The following is a 22,190-nucleotide window of genomic DNA, read 5'->3' as shown; positions in this document are numbered from 1 at the left end:
AGAAAAAAAGTAAAACAAAAAACCCTAATAATAGGAATCCTCTCTTGGGGAACTGAGAAGAATTCCTTCTTCCCTAAGTGGCAGAAAGGGATCAAAGCTTCTCATTTCTCTTGTTTCAGAAAAACATTTCAGTTGTTGCTGGGATCCGCTGATGTATGTAGGCACGTTTGCTGTTCCCTTTTGAATAAAAGATAAAAGATGTTAAGAAGGTAATAAAATTAAAATTGCATGCTAAATGGAATATAAATGAAGTACTGAAAGGAACATGCTTTGTTTCCAATCAACAAAATTCCACAAAGGATTCAAGACCTTGGTGTCAGTTAAAATGAATAAAAGTAGTTAGAAAATTCACTATGCTATACATGACTAGGTTAAATGAGGATATTTATGAGGAGAACTAAAGTGACAGGATTCAGCGGAGTCCAGGGCAACCCCCAGCTACAGAACACCCACTCTGTGTCAGGCATTGTGCCAGCTGCCACAAGAGAGATCAGTGATGATAAAGACATATCCCCTGTTGTCAAGGTGTTCATATCCAGTGGAGGAAAGACAAACACAGGTCAGTCTGTTGATGGATATTATCCAAGATATAGAATATGTATGCATGTGTTGTTCAGTCATGTCCAACTCTTTGGGACTCCAAGGACTGTAGCCCACTAGGCTCCTCGGTCCATGGAATTCTCCAGGCAAGAATACTATAGTGGGTTGTCATTCCCTTCTGCAGGGGATCTTGCCAACCCAGGGATTGAACTTGGGTCTCCTACATTGCAGGCAGATTCTTTACCACCTGTGCCACCATGCTGCTGGTACATGTGCTTTCTTATAGGACATTTCCTCTGCTAGGAATGACCAAACTTATTTTTGGAAGAATTAACATCCACTTGGCAAAATTCTTCAAAAATTCTAACTCGAATTTTGCTCATGCTGTGAAGTTCTCTTTGACTTCCCTCACTGATTTAGGTCCCTCTGTGCTCCTCTCCCTCAGCCCATATTTCCATCATTATATTTACCTAACTAAGCTGTAATTGTTGCCTTGCTAGACTATGTTTCCTACACTGAATATTCTTTGAGAATAAGGATTGTTATTATTTATCATTGCTAAATAGGAACATAATGCTAGGCATACAGATGCTCAGTTAGTGTTCGCTGAATCATTAGTGGGAAATTTATCCTGGGGGATGCTGATGAAGACATCTTAGATGGGGGGATACCCAAACTGAAATTTGCAGCATAAATGGGAAGGCATTTTAGGCAAGTAACGCATGTATAAAACACATTTTAGAGAAAGGGAGAATGAGTTCAAAGACAGAGTGATTGAAACACCATGGGGTATTCAGAAGATTGCTGTAATTCAGAATGGCTGAGAGGGAAAGCTACTGGAAATAAAATTGAACAGATAGTCAGGAGTCAGATCACAAAAGACCTTAAGATTTCATCCTGTAAGGTCATTGAGAAATATTTAGGGTTAAACAGAGAAGTAATAAAAAGTGTGACTTTTTCCTACAAATGAAACAGTTTATCCTTTTTTTTTTTTAAATTAAATACAGTACACATTCACTGTAAAAATTTAAAACACAGAAAAATTATAAAGAAAGAAGATACAAGAAAGTATAAGGGAAACATTTTAAAATTTGTATCACCTTGACGTACCATCATTAACATTTTGTTGACATTTCCATGCATCTCTTTACATTTGCCATATTGACAGGTGTGTAACATACACACATACATTTTACATAAACTGAATCATATAAGATACTCCATGTTTATTATGTAAACATTTTATTCTCTTTTTCCCCTATTTTAACTTATTTACTTCTTTCCCCTTCTCTATCATTTCTTCTCAGCATCCTACTGATGTTAACATATTGACACATGCTGATAATCATATATACATAAGACTTTTGCCATTATTTGAGAAAAATGAACTCATATCATATACTATGTTCTTCATATAGATTTTCCTACTCAACAATATATTCTAAAAATCCCTCAACTGGTATAGATCTTACTAGTCTTTTTAATGGCTGAATACTATCCTTGTAGAATGAATGTACTGCAATTTATTCAACCATTTCCCTATTCATGGACATTCAATGTGTCTTCAGTTTTTGATACTGTCAACTACATGGCAATAAACTTCCTTATAAGTATATCCTTATTCTTGTTGACTGGTGTTATTTCATAGACTGGGGCTTCCCAGTCTGGTAGCCCAATGGTAAAGAATCCACTGGCCAGTGCAAGAGACATGGGTTTGATATCTGGGTCAGGAAGATCCCTGGAGAAGGAAATGGCAACCCACTCCAGTATTCTTGCCTGGAGAATCCCATGGACAGAGGAGCCTGGCGGGCTATAGTCCAGGGGGTTGCAAAGAGTTGGATATGACTAAGCACCTGAGCACAGCACATTTCAGAGATTAAATCTTCAAAAGAGGGATTGATGAGTTGAAGTATAGTTTATTTTTAATTTTAATGGGTATTGACAGATTTCTTTCTAGAAATGTCTGTCATAATTCATTTTATACCAGAAATGCATGAAAGTACCTTTTCCCCACATACTTGCCGCCTATAAGTAGCATCATTCTTTTCCAGTTTTTGCCAGTCTATTAAGTGCGAATAGTGTCCTATCATTACTTGAGTTTGCTTTTTTCTGACTCCTCCTAGGATAAGGAATCATTTTACCATGCACTGGGCATTTGAATTGCTTTACTGTCAATTGCCTATTAATATTCTTTGCCTATTACTCTCTAGAGTTGTTTTTAATCAATCAGTAACAGCCCTTTCTAAAGCATAGATATTAAAAATCCTTTGTGGACAAGCAGTTTAGAATAATTATGACGACTGGAAGACAGACTGAGTGTGGGCATCAATGGAGGCAGGAAGATGGCTGAGAAGACTATTGAAACTAAGTCCAAATTAGGGTGATGAGTACCCAGACCAAGAAACTGGCAGTACTCATGGAGAGCAGGGGGAAGAGATACAGAGATTTCCATTAGGTATCTCCCAATCAGAGATGATTCATGACAGAGCCCTCACACTTCAGCTTCAATCTCAATTTCCAAGGAGGTTGTATTACATGTACTGTGATAGCAAAACTGTGACTCCAATAAAAGAATCAGAAAACCCCTACTCCCATTCAGTTTAAAGTCTTCTTTCAAGAACCAAAGACTTTGCACTCCTTGCTAAGTTCCTTGATAATAATTAAATACATTTGTGACTCTGTGCCACTGAAAGATGCCAAGTTATCCTTTTAATATCAGATTAAAAACCTATGAATTTTTCAGTGGGTTTTTGAAAAATATGCTTTTATTTTGATTTTTTTAAAGGTCAATCACTCATATGTTTTGTGTCATAATCCTCTGATAATCAGAAAATTTAATTTCATAGTTATAATGTTCCACTTGAGGATTATGTCACAAAGAAGCTTCCTGGTAGGACTAACCACCAGTCATGGGTTTCTAGTGAAATCCTAGGTAATTTTCAGCTAATAGATTCTCTAACTATTGTAATTGTCATTGCCAGCATTATTTGATAGTGGAAAGCAGTAACTTGAAGTTCCCTCATACTTCTATGTACTGTTTGATGAATGAGTCACTCAGAAATGGAAATTTCCAAATGGCATTAATATAGATAACAAAGATGTTTAGAAGAAACATTTAACCTTTTGGGTTGAGATATGTATGGCTATACATAGTGAGTCCTTAAAAACTAAAAATAGAACTACCATATGATCCAGTAAGCCCACCTCTGGGCATATATCCAGAGAAAATCATAATTAGAAAAGATAATGTTCCCCCAATGTTCATTACAGCACTATTTACAATAGCCATGGAAACAACCTAAGTATCTATCAACAGGTGAATGGATAAAGAAGATGTAGTACAATCTTCTTTATACATATACATATAATGTACAATATACCACACTGTATATTGTGGTACAATATACAATGGAATATTACTCAGCCACAAAAAGAATGAAACAATGCCATTTGCAGTAACATGGATGGACCTAGAGATTATCACACTAAGTGAAGTCAGAGAAAGAAGACTATCATACGATATCATTCATACGTGGACTCAAACTTTAAAAATGATACAAATGAACTTACAAGACAGACACAGACTTAAAGATATTGAAAACAAACTTATGGTTGCTGCTAAGTCGCTTCAGTCGTGTCCGGCTCTGTGCGACCCCATAGACGGCAGCCCACCAGGCTCCCCTGTCCCTGGGATTCTCCAGGCAAGAACGCTGGAGTGGGTTGCCATTTCCTTCTCCAATGAGTAAAACTGAAAAATGAAAGTGAAGTCGCTCAGTCGTGTCCAACTCTTAGTGACCCCATGGACTGCAGCCCACCAGGCTCCTCCGTTCATGGGATTTTCCAGGCAAGAGTACTGGAGTGGGGTGCCATTGCCTTCTCCAAAACTTATGGTTAACAGAGGGGAAATGTTGAGCGGGATAGATCAGGAGTTTGAGATTAATATATACACACTGTTATATATAAGAGAGGTAACTAATAACCTGCTGTGTAGCACAGGGAACTCTACTCAATATTCCATAATAACCAATATCAGAAAAGAATATGAAAAAGAATGAACATATGTATAGTTGAATCACTTTGCTGTAACACCTGAAATTAACACAACATTGTAAATCAACCATCCTCCAATAAAATTTAAAAAACAGAAAACAAAAAATTTTGGGGGCACTTTAAAAAAAAGGTGCTGTGAAAATTCAAAGATTGATTTATTCATATGCTTTGAAAGAGAAGAAATAGCATGATGAAAGCCTGGAAAATTCTAAGAAAACAGCCAATCACTTATGTACCAACTCTAGAAAAAAGAATTTTATGTATATTCTTAAAAGTAAATTTTACTTTTATAAATCCAGTCATCATGTATCCCATTATTTTTATCTTATTTATTCTAAAAAGAGTTTACAGTATTATTCAAGAAATTAGCATATTATCAAACTCTATTATAATACTTAATTTTCTTTCTTTCCTAAAGTGCTTACGATGGCCATTTAATCATTTAATCTTCATAACTGCACCATGTGGAAGGTATATGTTGTTTTAATTTTTTTCTTTTCAGTTGAGGAAGCATCACAAAACGGGTATGTTGCTTAAAATCACCTAGCTAGTAAGGGGCAGAGCTAGGAGTTGATTTAGGCTGTCAGCGCTTGTTCACTACACTAGAACGTCTGACAGTAGCTATGCTCTTGGTACTGTGGAGGTTTCTTTCTTCTATTATCACTTTTCACTGGGCGTGCACTGAGGCATTACCATAGCCACCGCAGATATGGTAGTAATGTTCCCTGAACTTTTCAATGACCTGTGACTTCAAATTAAACTCTCACCCCCTTCAAAAATTCAAGGAAGTAGGAAAGTGCTATGCAATGGTATTCCAGTGATATTCAAAAATGTTTCTAATGCCTGGTAGAAATTCAAATAAACATTTGTTCCTCTTTCTATGGCTCTTTCTCCAAGCATACCTATAGCAAATATGGTTGTTAACATTCATAATCATGACGTGATTCATCAGCATGATGTGTTCTACAAGACCTCCTGTGAGACAAATGACACAAACATCATGTGTGGCATGCAGGTGCCAGTGTTGTTTTTAAAGTTCAATACTTGAAAATGGTAAAGAAATGCCGAAAAGCCATACCTTTTGACCTTCAGGTTATTATTCACAAGTGAAGAGAAGAATTTCGGTTTATGTAGATGGAAAAGTTCTCTCTCTACAACAGTGCCAGCTTAGAGCCAGAAAACCACTTGGGCCTTGAAGCTGATCTTCGTTTTATGCTGGGTAGCATAGAGAAGAATAACAAAAAGCCAGTCAAGCTTCATTGCGCACATTTATTGTTCACTGACAAAACTGAAATCCCTTTGTTCTAACAGATGACTTTCCATTGAACTCTGAAAAGAGTAAGCAATTACTTGGTTCATGCTATTTAGCAGAGTGAATGCTTGCTTAGTTTATTTTAAACTTCCAGATTTGATCTGTCACACTAGAAATGATAATACCCCTAAGCAATTATGGCATTTGTCATTTGTTGCTCTATTGTATATTTCCCTAAGCTCCAAATGAAAAATAAATCTCTTTTGAGTGCTCCATGTATAAACCATTTGGTAACAGCTCAGCAGTGATGAGGCCTCCTTAATAAAAGTGATTTTGAACTTCTTTTCCCAATTTTTAGCCTAAAACTCATCACAAAATAAAATCCAGTGGCCCAGGAGAGAGTTGAATGTGCTTCAGATAAATGGATAACTTCTGATAGTCTTTCAATTAGTTGCTTAATTCTACTCTTTCCAGGAAACCAAAAGATTTGCCTGTGTTATTTGGGGAATTTATTGTATCTTCTTATTTTATCAGTCTTGTGGGGAAATTAGTCATTTTTGAGGAAAGTTTATTTTCCATCTAAAATTATGGTTTAAACATTTTTTCCTGATATAAATTATTTAAATTAAAGCCCCCTTTACTCACTAAATGTATAATAACTACTTCTCTTTTGAATGTAGGGGAGATAAAAAGGAATTCATAAAGTTCATTCACTTTGTCCCTGAAACAGAATTTGTAATCTAGTCTAATAAATGATTGATATAGAAAACCAGGACAAAATAAATCACTCCTCATCCCAAAACAAAAACACACAAAGAAAGCTTTATTATTAGAGAGAAAAAGGAAAAATGTCAGAATTTCATTTCCTTCAAAGATAAGCTATTTTAAAATACACACAGGCAACTGAGAAAGGAGATGTGTCATACAGAATTATCAGCTATAAAATAGTTAAAAGCTGAGATTTTCTACCAAGAATTATGGCTTTAATTCTAGAATAGTAAACCTATAGTTCCTATTACTGTACATTTTTAAAATACTCTGACAATGTATTATGTGCTACCTTATGCCTTGATGAATTCTATCTGCATCCTGCCTGCTGCTTTTCCCTGATTTATGTCCCATTGAAAGTTTGGGCCCTTGATTTAAAAAGATTTGATTAAAAAAGCAGGAAAAAAAATAATTTACACATATTTATGGGCTTCTCTGGTGGTGCAGACAGCAATCTGCCTGCAATGCAGGAGACCCACGTTCAATTCCTGGGTCAGGAAGATCCCCTGAAGAAGGAAATGGCTACCCACTCCAGTATTCTTGCTTGGAGAATCCCATGGACAGAAGAACATGGTAGGCTACATACAGTCCATGTGGTCGCAGAGATGAACACGACTGAGCAACTAACACTTTCACTTTTCACTTCATTTGAGTTAGCACTTTCATACATTCGTTTTTATTTCTTTCATTAGAAAGCCCAAGTCTTCATTAACCACAACAAATAAATTGCTCATATACCTCAAGTCCGTTTTGCTCTGTACACTGAAAAAAATCCAAGATCTAAAGTTCCCATTTTCAAGCTTGAGTCACAGTTGTGTCTATCACTTGCTACCTATTAAATACAGGGCTGAATGAGCTTCTGCTTATTCAAGATTGTGTATTTTCCTAATAAAATGGTATTAATTATGTTGTAGAACTAATATTTTCCAATTTCTCCTAGATTAAACTTTTTGTTGGTCATAATAAGAGTTCCTCTCTTTTTAACTGATTATTTTCTGATTTCTTAGGCATCATTTAGATGATCTAGAATATAAGAAATGCTGTTAATAAATGACTGGGTTCATGTGTTAATGATACTACTAATACTTCCTCCTAAGGCTTTAGCTCAAAGGAGCGCAGTTATCCTGAGAAGAGTCCTGAAAGTACATCAGGGTTCTCCTGGTTTTACTGTCACTCCTGAAATCATTTATCTTTTCCATTCAAAGCTGATAACCCTGTTTTGATATCTTATGCAGTGATAACATTTGTAATGAGTTTCTAAGAACTTACATCTACATGACAAAAGATATAATTCCACATATCACATGTATAAAGAAGGGGTTCATATATACTATCTAATATTTAACAATATTGACTCAAAATTAATGAAAGTGATCTTAACATCTGATTTCTTCATGTTACATTATTATAGTATTAAACAATCATACTATATAAACATTCATACTATATAATTAAATATAAATTAAATTGTTAAATTGGCTTCCCAGGTGGCTCAGATCGTAAAGAATCTGCCTGCAATGCAGGAGACCCGGCTTTGATCCCTGGGTCGAGAAGATCATCTGGAGAAGGGAATGGCAACCCACTCCAATATTCTTGCCTGGAGAATTCCATGGACCAAGGAGCCTGGTGGACTATAGTCCATGGGGTTACAAAGAGTCAGACATGATTGAGTGACTAACACTACATTATTAAATTATATTATTTAGTAGTAAATAATTACTACACAGTAAATGGGATAAAGGACACAGTTAATTTTTAAAAGTATTAGTTTTATAAAAATAAAAAATATATTTATATTTATTTAAATATACATTATATAAATTTTATAAAATATATTTAAATATTATATTTATATATTTATTAAGAAAGTGAAAGTGTTATTTGCTCAGTCATGTCTGACTCTTTGAAACCCCATAGACTGTAGCCCATCAGGTTCCTTGGCCCATGGAATTCTCCAGGCAAAAATACTGGAGTAGGTTACCATTCCCTTCTCCAGGAGATCTTTCCCACCCAGAGATTGAATCCAGGTCTCCTGCATTGCAGGCAGATTCTTTACTGTCTGAGCCTCCTGGGACACCAAGTGAAAATGCACAACATTTAACCTTACCAAGAAGAATTTCACTCTGTTACCACTCTGAGAACAAACAGCTCTAAGTACTGGATGTTTAGAACATGGTCCTTCCTTAATATCACCCTCATACAAAAGGCTAGTAGAATTCAAATAACCAGGCAACCATCACTTCCAGCAAGAGCTATCTAGCTGTCTCTAAATTAGGTCTGCCTTGTGATTAACTCTAGGTCAATCTTCCAGGGTAAGCAACTGAATAAATAATTTAGAAAGAAGATCATCTGATCCCTATATGCCATAATGGGCTGCCAAAGTGGGGACAAGAAAAATAGAATGGAAGAGCAATAGTTGAGAGCTAATGTTAGCAGCTCTTAACTGGGGGTAAGAGTCTCAGGGTACACTTTCAGGGTTACAGCTTGGGAGGGGCAACTGGGATCTAGTGGGTAAAGGCCAGGAGTCCTACTAAACATCCCAAAGGTCACAGGGAAGGATTGATTTAGAATCAGCTCTAGATTTTAGAAGTGATTTTTTGTTTTGTTTTGTTTAAATTCTAAGGGCAACATAAAGTTAATTTAGCTTATATGGAAAATCAAGGGAATGCCAATGGGATTATACTACTAAGACTCTGACCTTCCATTTCTTCTTCTATTGTAAACAGTCTGGTGAGCAGGAACTGATCTTTAACTGTATGAGCATACTTCTGGTGAACCCTCCGAAAGGTCATAAACAAATGACAAATACACTTGTCCATAATCCCCTAATAACACAATTAATGTCAAGAAGAACAATAAAACATATGGTTTGTAAAATAAAATGGATGGCTAGGTTTAAATATTACATTGACTATGCAATGCATTAAGATGTGTTTATACACATTGTTCTTTAGAGCTAGATTGTTTTTCTAATATTTAACAAGAATTTCTGCAAAAAGATTCTAATTCCTGACATGTCTGCAAAATAATATCCTCAAACATCAGAAAGACTTGGAGAATTTGAATAATTGCCATGAAAACAACGGATTTTTACATTCACCCTTTCAAATATTTTATTTGAGAGGAAAAAAAATTTTTAAGGCCACTGTTTCAATAAGTCAGTTCTCTTTTATTTCATACTCAAGTGTGTGTCATATGCTTTTGGAAAAGAATATTCAGTGATGACACAATGAATGTTATAAACCAGATAGAAAGCTAAGCATGTAGCTAGGCAAAGTGAATGAAATTTTGTAGATGTTAGATCTTATCTGTCCATAGATACTTTATAGAACTCTCTCTAAAATAACTCTTTCACAGCACATGGTTGAGTTCCTTGCACCTGGAGAGTGCTACAGCACCCAAGGGAGAGCAGACTGATTGAGGACAGTGAAGGCAAAAATAAGAAAAGAGGAGATAACCTCTCATTCCTTTCATATGAAGGCTGAATAGTACAGCTATATCTTTTGTGCAAAATAGAAAAGCCAAAGAGTAGCTTGAAGCATCACTGGAGTTTCAATAGGGTAAATTCAATTCAAGAAGAAATCAAGGAGGAGAGTTTTAATTTCTTTCCTTGTATCTGTCTGGAGTTTAAGAGAGTAATAAGCAAAATATCTATTAACTGTTTTAATGAAACACAAGAACTTTTGACATTTTGAGTTCATATTTCTGTGGTGCTTCAGTTTTTATGGTATAAATATTTATAACCTAGTTCAATGATCAAAAGAGATGAAAAATTCATTGTTTAAAGAGAATTCAGGAGTCAGAGTTATGCTGCGAATATACTTTTACACATTTATTCATTCAACTAACATTTGTTAAGAACATTACGTGCTGTGCAAGTGATACCAAGAGCACCAAGTAAGATGTCTACCTTAATGAATATTTCTAGGGATTAAGGTGATGATACTAAGGATACTTTGTCTCTCAGAGAAATGAATCAGCACATGGGTTCAGGTTTTAATATAAGAGAAACAGGTTAAGGAGGAGTGAATCCTTTCTCATGTTAAAAAACACCCTGGGTTGGTTATGAAGGTAGTGTCAGGGGAGTGTAATCTCCTCGGTTCTGTCTGGTCTCAGCAAAAATTTGAAGCGAGGGACACTAAAGCCCTCAGCGAGTCACAGCTCTTGGACAGTGTTATAGCTCCCTTAGTTTTATTTAGAAAATAAAGGAAAACACATCCTCTAGGCGTGGGGGCATGATGACCCAAAGGACTCAAAGATAAGAGAGAGAGGGAGAGGGAGAGAGGGAGAGGGAGAGAAGGAGAGGGAGAGGGAGAGAACGTGCGCGTGCGCAAGACAGAGAGAGACCCCGGGCCCTAGGCTCCTCTTTTTGTGTGTTTTTTCCTCCCTCTGAGCCTGCCCTATGTAAACTGGGCGGGAGTGCTGTTTGTTCCACCTGAGGTCCTCACTCCGGTCCTCGGACCTTCCTTTGTTCTATTTTCGCGGGCTTTTCCCTTCCTTGTCTTGTAGCCACCTGCCATTCTGGACTCCTGTTTCCTATTTTAACTACTCAACAATAGTACCTCTCAGTTTCAACCCACGGTTCTTGTTTTGTAGTTCTGTTTTTGTAGTTTTGGAAAACGAGGACTGGGACTCAGGAAACTGCTCTTCTGTTTGTGTGAGGGACGCTAGAGGGAGTCTGGGAGAGCGGATGAGAGAGGGGGCTGCTCCAGGCAGCTCTCTGCTAGCTCGCTCTTTTCTTCCTGGTTCCCTGAGTGTCACTCCAGTCGCACTTCACCCTGGTAGTAGCAATTCCAGTTTCTGTTTTCTACCACTTTAAAAAGCCAGCCTCCTGCTTGCTCCCCTTAGAGTCATCAGCGGTAGCTGGCAGCTCTCAAAGTTCTGAGTTCTGCAGCAGTCTTCTCCCAAATATTTTTTCCCCCTTAACCTGATGACCACTTTCTTGTTAATGTATTTATTTTAATTGGAGGATAATTACTTTACAATATTGTGATGGTTTCTGCCATACATCAGCATGAATTGGCCATAGGTATACACGTGTCCCCTCCCTCCTAAACCCCCCTACCTCCCCACCCCTTCCCTCCAGGTTATCACAGAGCAACACCTTGGGGTGCCCTGAGTCACCGATCAAACTTTTTGAAGTTTTATTAATTCCTACTTCTCCTTGTTCCCAGAGCATTAAGGGAGGATCAGGAGGGCTAGCTGCATCTTCTATAGTTTATGTTCACAACACACTACGTTTTCTTGCCTTTCGGTCTTCAATACTTAGTTCAGAATTATTTCTATGAAAATCTTTGTTAAAATAATGAGGGGATTTTGACTGCATCCCAACTGTTACATTAAGTATTTACTTGACAAAAAGCATATTAAGTTGACTTCTATTTAGGCTTCAAAAATATTAGTCATTATTAGGGTCACAATAACCTAATCTGCCTTCAGAAATATTCAATTCAGAGCACTAAAACTCTTTTGGTCTGCAAACCTTTGATAGTAATTATTTGTGGTGTATTATTTAAGTACTCATACTTGCCATAAGTACATTAATATTTGAAAAACATTTAGAATAGCATCTAACACATAGAGAGGAGTATGTGTGTATACTCACACATATACATATATATTTACTATATGAATGAAATAAAAGATAAAATATTTTGCCACTCTTCTGAAAATAGGTAGGTATACTCTAAAATTCCATAACTATTCTATATTTACTACAATGAGTCTCCCAGCACTCATTCAACAACAAATACTCATTGTTAGAAGTCTCTGTTTTTATGGATCTTATGGAGAGAAGGTCTGCAATCATGCAGCAAAATTTTGGCTAATTCTTACATCTTCACTGCTGCCCGTGGTTCACAGTACTATATAGGGTATGACAGCACCGCCATCGTCTAACTTGCAATGACCTTATGTAAGCATACTCTGAATACTTCCATTCAGATCACATGCCAAGGGTGGAGAGTATCTTCCCGTTTGCCTGATTTGATCCCTGTAAAATAATCATGCTTCACGCTTCTAAAATGAAGTGTATAATCTGCTCTAACTATCATAACTTACTGGATATTTTATTTGATTAGAAATGAAAAAAGTCAACATTACTCTGGACAATATGTGGGGTTTTAAAAAATTTTAATAACTCTGAGAAGATATTAATATTTTCTTCCAGAAGTTAGCTTACTGAATGACTGCTATCCTTGTGTATGAGACTGGTGTTTTTCTACTTATACATCTGAGATCCATAGGAGAGCTTTATCCTCCTGAAATATGAAATCAGTGAGAATTTCTGGTACTTTTGTGGGTTCATCTATGAATATTGTATATGCATGTAGTAGTAAACATATCTGGGCAAAAGGGATTCCTTTAATTTTCCATCCAAAAATATAGTTTTTCCATAAATAATATTACTTTTTAAATTCCTGAATAACATGCATTGGTTAATCTGCATCCAGAGTGAATAACTACTTGCCCCAGAGAAAATTTCTGAATCCTGTAACAATTATCTCTTCCCCTACATCTATCTCAATTGGCTAGATTCTAATAAGCTTTGAGTGTTTGCAGCAGACACCATGGAACTCTGAAATCAAGGGTTCCTAACCTATACCATGCTCTATTTATCACATTCCCCACAGCTGCAGTTTTTCTAGGATTCTATTAAATAGAAGAACATAAACATTCCTGGAAAATAGAGTTTGTGAGCCCTGTTGTGTGTTCTGTCAGCCCTTAACATTTTTCTCAGTTGTTTAGTTGCATGAAAAGAATTTCTTCTAATTTTCAGACAGATGTATATAAATACATCAAATCTTTAGGAAATCACCCTGCAGATAAACTGATTCCCATGAATATTATAGCAAGTTATAGGGCCTCTCTGATGGCTCCATGGTAAAGAATCCATCTGCCAAGCAGGAGAGGTGGATTCAATCACTGGGTTGGAAATTTCCCTTGAAGAAGGGAATGGAAACCCATTCTTGTATTCCTGCCTAAAAATCCTCAAAACACAGGAGCCTGTCAGGCTACAGTCCATGGGGTTACAGAGTCAGACATCACTTAGCAACTAAACAACAATAGATGTACATCCTGCTACTGGATTTTTTCAGGTTGATTTAGAATTCACCATAATAATATGTGCCCTGATTCTTCCAGGAAGCCCAAATGTTCTCCAAACTACTTTAAAACGCCAAGCATTAGACACTAAAGACCTTCACTAAATGCAAAAGGAAAAGAAATAAAGCCTTTTAATTGATACTAAAGATGGAATGTAATATTTCTTCTTCCATATGAAACTCAAAAGAAGTAAGCTTTTTTTGTGGGTTTGGAAAGAACTATCAAGAGTGAGACAAGATTCTTGATTCATTTGTAGAAAAATATTAATTTTAATTTTTATTATCTGAGCCTAGACTATGACATTTAGCTAAGAACCACTTTTATTTTAATCATCTATGAAGAATCCACTATGTGTCAGGCACTTAGATGTCATTGTTCCTTCTGATGAAAGCAGCAAAGAAAAGTTAACTAAAAGCAGAGAAGGAGTGAGGAAGGAGAACTCCAAGTTTGTTTGTTACAGACTATTTTGTTAAAACAAATGGGAAATTTTGCAACTATATAATCCAAACTTGTTTATACAACCACTCTGTTAGAATTTAGGAAAACCAAGTAAATTCACCAAATATTTCACTGCAAGTTACAGTATTCTCTTTAGTTACTCTTTCCATACTCTGCATGTGTCTGGGAGAAGAAACCATGTGCTCCAATAAAAATAATTTACGAGTCATTTATAATAGTACCCAAACCCATAGAAGAGAGTGAAAATCTGGTTTAAAACTCAAGAATGAAAAGACAAAGATCATGGCATCTGGTCCCATCACTTCATGGCAAATAGATGGGGAAACAATGGAAACGTGACAGGCTTTGTTTTTTTGGACTCCAAAATCATTGCAGATGGTGACTGCAGCCACAAAATTAAAAGATGCTTGTTCCTTGGGAGAAAGTCTACGATAAACCCAGACAGTGTATTAAAAAGAAGAGACATTACTTTGCTGACAAAGGTCTGTCTAGACCAAGCTATGGTTTTTTCTGTAGTCATGTATGGATGTGAGAGTTGGACCATAAAGAAAGCTGAGCACTGAAGGATTGATGCTTTTGAATTGTGATGTTGGAGAAGGCTCTTGAGAGTCCCTTGGACTGCGAGGAGATCAAGCCAGTCAATCCTAAAGGAAATTAACTCTGAATATTCATTGGAAGGACTGAGGCTGAAGCTAAAGCTCCAATACTTCCACCACCTGATGCAAAGAGCCGACTCATTTAGAAAAGACCCCGATGCTGGGAAAGATTGAAGGCAGGAGAAGGGGATGACAGAGAACGAGATGGTTGGATGGCATTGCCGACTTAACGGACGTGAATTTGAGCAAGCTCCAGGAGATGGTGAAGGACAGGGAAGCCTGGTGTGTTGCAGTCCGTGGGGTCACAAAGAGTCGGACACAACTGAGTGACTGAATAACAACAAACCCATAGAAATAAGTTAAAGATACAAAACATCTTTCAGATATTATAAAGACAAAGTAGTCTTGTACTTATTTTGTATATATCAGAGAATGCTGCTGCTGCTGCTAAGTCGCTTCAGTCGTGTCCGACTCTGTACGACCCCAGAGATGGCCGCCCACCAGGCTCCCCTGTCCCTGGGATTCTCCAGGCAAGAACACTGGAGTGGGTTGCCATTTCCTTCTCCAATGTATGAAAGTGAAAAGTGAAAGTAAAGTCGCTCAGTCGTGTCCGACTCCTAGCCACCCCATGGACTGCAGCCCACCAGGCTCCTCCGTCCATGGGATTTTCCAGGCAAGAGTACTGGGGTGGGGTGCCATTGCCTTCTCCGATATCAGAGAATAAATTACCCAAATAAGCCATTAGCTTATTTTCTCAAATTCTGTGTATGAGAAACCACTAGGTGACAGTGTGACTTTATAACAAAATGAGTACACCTTTTCTGAATTCACATTAACCCTCAGATTTGAAAGTTTAGCATTTAGGCTTAAGGTCTGTTTACTTTTGGAGACAAAAAATACCACTTATAGAGTTGCTTCCAGGTAAGAAAAGCAAGAAGATTAAAAGGTTAAAATAGGGCTTCCCTGGTGGCTCAGCGGCAAAGAATCCACCTGCCAGTGCAGGAGAAATGGGTTTGACCCCTGATCCAGAAAGATTCCACAGGCTGTGGAGCAACTAAGCCTGTGCATCACAACCATTGAGCTTGCACACAGCAACTGCTGAAGCCTGAGAGCCCTGGAGCTCGTGCTCTGCAGCAAGAAAAGTTACCTCAGCGAGAAGCCTATGAACGGCATACAGCAACTAGAGAAAAGCCTGTGCAGCAGTGAAGGCCCGGCACAGCCAAAAATAAATAAATAAAATTATAAAAATAAAGGTTGAAAGATTTGCTATTATCCATGCCGACTCAAATTTTTTTCTCCATAGTATGACAGGATTTTCAGTAAGAGATGCTCTTCATCAGGCAGCAGAAAATCTCCTACTTACAGGTTTTCATTATCTCAGGTGTTGTTGCTGGCTTCTAGATTTTTCTAGGTGGTTCTTCAATAAGTTACTCATTCATGTCTCTTCCTCAACCATCTAAATTTTAAAACAAAGTAGCATTTCACATTTGTATATTTATTTTACAGAAAATGAAAAAGACATTATTGTTGTTTAATTATATGTACAATTTGGGGAGATAATCAAGCAGTTATACCATATTATTGAAAGATGTTGGATATGTGGCTTGAATCCAAGAGACCCATTCAACTATTGTGCTGGAGTTCTTTCCCCTCCCAAAGCATTTGAACTACAATTTAAACTATGGAAATATTATCTATGTTAAAATAATCATAGTCATGTGTAATAAAGAATTTGGCTGGCCTTTGTCCCTTGTTTTTAGAAGGTAGGCTCTAAATTCTTGACGTTTCCTGAGTCACTGGGATGTCTTTTTATTCATAGCAGGCTCCTAAAACAGTGCCTGATAGCTTACACTAATGAGGTGACTCATGGTGGGCCCCTTCGTAGTTTACACTTAACATAGTTAATGCTAGTGATGGATGACTCAGTAAGATGAGGGACTGACAATGTCAGAAAGACAAAGAGTATAATTAGATTATTGGGGCTTTGAACATGTGTCATTAACTCTACTTCTGTGGGAGGAAAAATAGCAGCAGATTGAGTTCAACCATGTGGCCAGTGGTTCAATTCTGCCTACAGAATGAAACCCAATAAAACTCTGGACATGGAATTCAGGTAAGTTTTCCTGGTTGGCAATAGTGAATATTGTCATACATCGAGGTGCTGGGAGATCATTGCTTCCTGAGGACATGTGTGGAACCCTCTCAGATTTCATCTGATGTGTCTGTTTCTTTGGCTGGTTTTAATCTATATCTGCAGACAAAAGAATGTTCCCTGCCATCGATCCATCAGCCACTGCAGCACCCAATGGTGCATCCTGAGGAGAATTCAGGATGGAGAAAAAAGAGATACTGGCCCTAGATAGTTAAGATGCATATCAAAGAAATAATTTCATTCAGTCCAGACTCTATGCATCTTCCCATACATAGATAAGCTCTAAAATTATTACCTTGCTATGCCTACATTTTTTTTTGTGATTAGCAGTAATCTTTCAATGTTCAACTACATGAGGTTTTTAAATTTCATTTTATTTTTAGTAAAACTCTTATATATCCTGGCTCCTTCTTTACTTTTTGGAACAATTCCTCAGAGTTTTATGAAAGGCTGATTCCCAGGCTATGATGCTCAGAAAGATCACAGAATAAAACATAACTCTAAACTTTTAGGCTGAGCATTTTTTTCAGTTGATATCAGTTCAGTTCAGTCACTCAATTGTGTCCTACTCTTTGCAACCCCATGGACTGCAGCACACCATGCTGTCCATCACCAACTCCCAGACTTTATTCAAACTCATGTACATGAGTTAGTGATGCCATCCAACCATCTCATCCTCCGTTGTCCCCTTCTCCTCCTGCCTTTAATTTTTCCCAGCATCAGGGTCTTTGTCAATGAGTCAGTTCTTCACATCAGGAGGCCAAAGTACTGGAGTTTCAGCTTCAGCATCAGTCCTTCCAATGAATATTCAGGACTGATTTCCTTTTAGGATGGACTGGTTGGATCTCCTTGCAGCCCAAGGGACTCTCAAGAGTCTTCTCCAACACCACAGTTCAAAAGCATCAATTCTTTGGCACTCAGCTTTCTTTATAGTCCAGCTCTCACATCCATACATGACTACTGGAAAAACCATAGCTTTGACCAGATGGACTTTTGTTGACAAAGTAATATCTCTGTTTTTTAATATGCTGTCTAGGTTGGTCATAACTTTCCTTCCAAGGAGTAAGCGTCTTTTAATTTCATGGCTGCAGTTACCTTCTGCTGTGATTTTGGAGCACAAAAAAATTAAGTCTCTCATTGTGTCCATTGTTTCCCTATCTATTTGCCATGAAGTGATGGGACTGGATGCCATGATCTTAAGTTTCTTAATGTTGGGTTTTAAGCCAATTTTTTCACTCTTCTCTTTCACTTTCATCAAGAGGCTCTTTAGTTCTTCTTTGCTTTCTGGCATAAGGGTGGTGTCATCTGTGTATCTGAGGTTATTGATATTTCTTCCAGCAATCTTGATTCCACCTTGTACTTCATCCAGCCTGACATTTCTCATGATGTACTCTGCATATAAGTTAAATAAGCAGGGTGACAATATACAGCCTTGATGTACTCCTTTCCAAAAAACAAAACAAAACAAAACAAAACAAATTCTAAACACTGGCGGAGGACACCAGGCACCCAGAAAGGAAAGATACTTTCCTAATAAAATAAGAGGTATTTGAGGTTGACCAAAACCCAAGCTAAGAACATGTAGATGTAGCCTGTGTATTTGTGGGTTTAGGCTTCTATAGCCAGAGGTTCTGTCTGATAGTGTTACACGGGAGGTGTGGGAAGTGGCCTTTTGCTGGGTGGGAGAATTCACTCTTCTTGACAAAAGCTAGAGCCAGATAAAACTTGTCTCACTCTTTCAATGTAAATAAGACAAGGCCAAAGTCTGCAATTAGTCTAACAGAATAATTTCTGTAGACCAATATAAATTGCTGACAATCACACATAGCATGGAAGTATTACCACAATATCTGGAAGGAAGAAAATCATCATATAAGACCAAGAGCAGAAATAGCTGGGACTGTGTTAAGTACAGTTTAAGTGGGAACTTTGAGTCCTGGTAGACTGATAGAGAAAAATAATGACAATTATAAAGACCTTCACTTTAGTAAGAGTCATTTCACACCAACCAGTGTGGGATTAAAAGAGAAAAGAATTCACAGAAGATGAATAGAAGCTGTATAAGCAAAGGAGAGATACCCAAGCCAGAATAGAGTCAATTCTCAGTCACATTCAACAAAATTTTGTTAGCTATTAGTGAATAAGTTAGAACCAGAACTCTACTATTTTTTATTTATAGTTTACAGATATAACGTGTTCACGTTAACTATATAATGAACTGTATAGTTAACATTCCTATTGGTCAGTCCATTGCTTCTCAATGAATCCTTTGTTACTTTATGTAAGTCTCAAGCTTAAGATCCCTTAACTTGGAAGGCAATATATTATAGCGAGCTGTGGCACAGGTAGAGTGCAAGAGCACAGTATACGTGCTGTTTTTTTCCTGCATATCTTGGCATTAAATATCTCATGGGCATAATGAAAAGTATAAGCTAGAATGATTACAATCTCCTTGTAATCACTGAGATTATGTAAACACATATCTTGCTTTGTTAAACTTGAACAGAAAATTGAGGGAAAGTACACAATTTTGGATGTTTAATTGTCCATGCTTAATTATTTTTGAAATTCACTATTTCCCCTGTCAAAGGTGGGAATGTACAAATCTTAATGTCAAAGAGTGCAGTTAGCTTGAGGTGTGCACCATCTTAGAAATGCACATCATTGCAAAAAGTATTATTATCCATCAGAATTGGCACAATTCTGTAAAGTTTGTTACTTTATAAATTGAGGGAAAAATTTGGTATAGGAATCCAGCCTTTGAGGAAAGATGGCAGTATCTTTTGAACTGTGGTGTTTGAGAAGACTCTTGAGAGTCCCTTGGACTGCAAGGAGATCAAATCCGTCCATCTTAAAAGAAATGTGTCCTGAATATTCATTGGAAGGAATGATGCTGAAGCTGAAACTCCAATACTTTGGCATCTGACACGAAGAACTGACTCACTGGAAAAGACCCTGATGCTTGGAAAGATTGAAGGCAGGAGGAGACGGGGATGACAGAGGATGAGATGGTTGGATGGCATCACTGACTCGATGGACATGAGTTTGAGCAAGCTCCAGGAGTTGGTGACGGACAGGGAAGCCTGGCGTGCTGCAGTCCATAGGGTTGCAAAGAGTCAGACACAACTGAGTGACTGAACTGAACTGATCTTTAGAGAACTGCCAAATGAGAGGCTCATTTTTCATATGTGCTTTATGTTTATGATCATGATCCTTCTCTTACAAGGATATCACTTTCCAGTCAGAGCAATGAGACTTCTTCATCCTCTAAGACCACCCAGTAATGATCTACCTTGTCTGTTTTTACTGAAGCTGGAGGCCATAATCTAGGAGTCGAGAAACTAGGTTCTTTTTTCTCATTCTACTAGCAGATTTGCCATGACTTCTTGGGACTTTTTTTTTTTTTTTTCCTTTCTGCCTGTTTTCTCAAATGCAAAGTTAAGATAATATTTTTTTCTCTCTTCTAAGCAGGATGTAGCTGGGAAAAGTCTTCATAGACTTAGGAAAGTCTTAGGTTCTTAGGAAAACATGTAGCATAAATGAAAGGTATCAATACTATTTCATTTTTCTCTAGTTTAAGGGGGAAATCCAAGAATATGGGCAACTAAGAAGGTGGCCTCAAGAGTAATTTGGTAAATGTTTTAGAAAAATAAACTGCTCACACCTGATCTTTGAGGATTTAGGAGGAATAAATAGAAACACTCGGCAGGTGATTCACTAGAAGATCTGTTTGCTGGTTGAACACGGCAGGGCAGTCACAGTTTTGAGCTCAGGAATCTAGAGAGGAAGGCAAGGTGTGATTGTAATGAAGAGATGAAAAAGCCTGGAATCAAGTGATGGTGAAAAGAATAAAGGGAAGAAGTAGATGTCCAAGATCTTAGAGTAACTTAAAACTTTATACCTCTATTTTAGAGAGGTCTGATTGCTAATATTCACTATGTAGAATAGCCAGTGTTTTTGGCTAAGAACTTAGAAGGAAACAGTCAGTGTTAACTTTTTTGACAAATCTGATTAAAGAGAGATTTTTTTAAGGTATGCTTTTCATGGGGAATTAAGGACAATTTCATTCTTATTTTCATTGTGTATGTTGGACCCACATTTTCTTTTGATTTCAACCTCTATAATTCAAATATTTACCTCCTCATAATTTGTATTACCAATCTAATATTTTGTGCACTCCAATCCATTTGACACATTGTGACCAGAATAATCCCAATATTACAGCTCCTCCACTGAAATCTTTTAGTGATCTCCCATTTGTTACCAAATAAAGTACAAGTTCTTTGTTTAAAAATCTAAAGCCCATTACAGTTTGTTTCTAACTTACCTCTTCTTCATCTCTCACCTTTTCCCAATATAATATCTAAGGTCTGGTCATTATGGGTTTTTCTTTAGACCCTGATTAGGTTCATACCTTACTTACTTTGGACTTTACATATACCTTTTTCTCTGACTTTCATGTTTCTTTGGTCCTTTTTAAAAACAATTTATGAAAGCTCATCCAAGAAATTTCAGACCATGTCCTACCTCCTATCTCCACAATAAATTCCATGATCCCTCCATTTGAAGGACTTCCCTGGTGGCTCAGTGGTAAAGAATGCGCCTCCAATGCAGGAGATGCAGATTTGATCCCTGGGTCAGAAACCCACTCCAGTATCCTTGCCTGGAGAATCCCATGGACAGAGGAGCCTGACGGGCTGCAGTCATAGTGTCAGAAAGAGTTGGACATGACTGAAGTGACTGAGCACACATGCTCCATTTGAAAATCAGCCCTTTCGTATGAAACTAGCTTACAGCATTTTTCATGCCCTGTTCACATAATTACTTAAATTATACTTGATTTATTCATCATCTTTTCCCATTTATTTAGTCATTCATCAATCATTTATTGGACCTATATTATGTGTCAGACTGGCACTATATTATGTGTCAGTCAGGCTACTGAGCCTATATTTGAAGAAGGAAATGGCAACCCACTCCAGTACTATTGCCTGGAAAATCCCATGGACAGAGGAGCCTGGTAGGCTACAGTCTATGGGGTCGCAAAGAGTCGGACATGACTGAGCGACTTCACTTCACTGAGCCTATATTACGTGGGAAATAGAGACATAAGACCCAATATTTGCTCTTCTTGGTCTTGCAGACCACTGAGAACACAAACATGTAAACAAACAATTAAAATGCACTGTGAAAATTGATACAAAGAAGTGATGCATCAAATACAATGTAAGAAGAATAGAGGGAATGCCTAATACTATGGTAAGTAGCA

The 22,190-nt window shown here is 37.3% G+C and overlaps 1 long non-coding RNA gene across 1 annotated transcript in view; it reads right to left on the bottom strand.

The window, feature by feature from the left end:
* The window catches only part of LOC147369923 (uncharacterized), a 152,033-nt gene that overhangs the window by 5,974 nt on the left and 123,869 nt on the right, over positions 1–22,190 (bottom strand). The window contains exon 4 of the long non-coding RNA XR_015168111.1: positions 5,669–5,805. This is a non-coding gene — a long non-coding RNA (uncharacterized LOC147369923). The remainder of the gene's footprint in view (positions 1–5,668; positions 5,806–22,190) is intronic.

This window comes from Bos grunniens, chromosome 7, assembly GCF_055505025.1.
Source record: "Bos grunniens cultivar Pamir isolate PY7600 chromosome 7, Bosgru_T2T1.0, whole genome shotgun sequence".
NCBI classification, from domain to species: Eukaryota; Metazoa; Chordata; class Mammalia; order Artiodactyla; family Bovidae; genus Bos; species Bos grunniens.
This window is presented reverse-complemented; position numbering and strand designations above follow the sequence as displayed.